General features: G+C 33.3%; 1 pseudogene; it reads right to left on the bottom strand.

Moving 5' to 3' along the window:
• Nucleotides 1-507: 507 nt before the first annotated feature.
• Nucleotides 508-1,291, bottom strand: LOC146886431 (uncharacterized; annotated as a pseudogene).
• Between the last annotated feature and the right edge of the window lie 810 nt (nt 1,292-2,101).

Consider the following 2,101-nt stretch of genomic DNA (forward strand, 5'->3'; position numbering starts at 1 on the left):
ATTCCCGATTCAATGACTATTTTCTGGACAGGTTTAAACTCACTTGCATCGTCACATTTAAGAGCTTTTATCTTCTCATTAAATTGGTTTTCAACTAGTCTTTTGAATTGAGTGAAAGCATGTATTGTTTCTAATTTTTGTTTTAAAGGAAAAATCTAAGTGAACTTGCTGTAATCGTCAATGAAAAGAACATAGTACTTAAAATTAGAGGGAGATAAAATTGGGGCAGGTCCTCATACATCACTGTCAATCAACTATAAAGGTTCCTTAGCATGAGAGGAAGAGGATTTAAATGGTAACAAGTGAAGTTTTCCAAATTGACAAGCTTCACAAAATGAAAATTGATCACGTGATGATGTCTTGAAATTGCAATTTTTCAACACCTTTTCTAAGACTTTATTGTTGGGGTGTCCAAGCTTTCTATGTCAATTCTCCTTCAGTGACATGTAGACACATGGATCTTTATTGAATTGAGAGTTGCCATTTGAAAGTTGGTATAATCCAACTCTAAGTTTCCCTCTTAGTAGTATTTTTCCTGTCAATTTGTCCTTCAAATAACAGTAGTTTGCATCAAATTCAACAAGAGCGTTATTATCTGTAGTTAGCTTAGACACACTCAACGAATTTTTTGTTATTTCTGGAACATATAGAACATTATACAAGTTGAGGTTATTCAATGTGGTTGTGCCCGAGGCCAATATTTTAAATCTTTCACCATTTCCACTTAAGAGAGAAGAAGTCATACCATTGTTTTTGTTAAGATCTTGAAGTTGCTCATTTTGATGGGTTACATGATTGTTAGCTCCACTATCAAAGTACCATTCATAGCCTTGATTGTGGTAGGGAGAGGCTATGAAAGCACTATGATTTTCTCTCTTGTTATTTTCAACATTATGATTTGAACCTGTGTATGACTTATCAATGTTATGTGTCTGATCTTGTTACATACCTGACATATTGGTTTAGATCTACCTCTTCCTCTACCTCCTCTAAAGTTAGAGCCCTTCCTATTACCTTGTGTCCCTAATTTGTTGCTTCTGAAATCAGTTTTGGTTGCAAGGTTTGCTGAAGTATTCATTGAAAGATTATTGAAACTGTTCAATTGTTCTATTTTGCTTTCAAAAGCCAATAGTTGGGCTTGTAGGTCAACCCAACTAAGATTGATTTGATTAGATAATTTGACCACTACCAGATTGTAATAAGCATGCAGTCCATTCAACGTTTGAATCATCAAATCTGAGTTGGAGATTAGTGATCTTGCCAACTTTAATTTATCAGCCAAGTTCTTCATTTTGAGAATATATTGATCCATCTTCATTTCTCCTTTGCAAGTGTTGTGAAATTCTGACATGAGGTAGATTGTCCTTGATTTTGTGTGTGCACCTGCTAGGCTTTGGGCTTCATCCCAAAGTTCCTTAGAGGTTTCACAGTGTAGCAACTGTGTTGCAATATCAATAGCCATTGAATTCCTTAGCCACCCTAGGAGAGCTTGATCTTGTGCAATCCACTCTTCGTAGTCAGGATTGGTTTTCTGAGTTTTGTCACTTGTAGTGACAAACGATTATGGGCTTTCTTTTATTCCTAGTATGTAGCCATCAAGTTTGCAACCTCTTATCAATGGAAGAACTAACGACTTCCATAGGAGATAGTTATCTCTGTCCAACCAGACAAAAATAGTGGTGGATTAAGTGGGTTGACTCACCAACTCACATAAAAAAATTATTTTTAAGTATTTAAATATTTAAATAACTTTTTAAGCAACCCATGAGATGACAACCATAGTAAAATCAAGAACCAATGTCTTCATCTCACCACCAATATATGATGAATTGTTTCGAAGAAAGTGTCAATATAGTCTAAGAAAACATGGTCAATATTACACATTTTCCGTCATGTTATTCAATAAAATAAAAAAAAACTACACATTTTTGTCATATTAATTTAGAAAAAATTGTTTATAAGACAGTTGCTCGAGTAATTTACTATAAAGATTATACTTAAAGATTAAAGTATCAATGTATATAAATTTACAATCAAATTAATTAAACATTCAAACTATTCAAATATTATTGAGCAACATTCTAACATTTAAAAATATGAA

This window comes from Vigna unguiculata, chromosome 5, assembly GCF_037176805.1.
Source record: "Vigna unguiculata cultivar grain cowpea cultivar isolate G323 ecotype 2 chromosome 5, ASM3717680v1, whole genome shotgun sequence".
Classification (NCBI taxonomy): domain Eukaryota; kingdom Viridiplantae; phylum Streptophyta; class Magnoliopsida; order Fabales; family Fabaceae; genus Vigna; species Vigna unguiculata.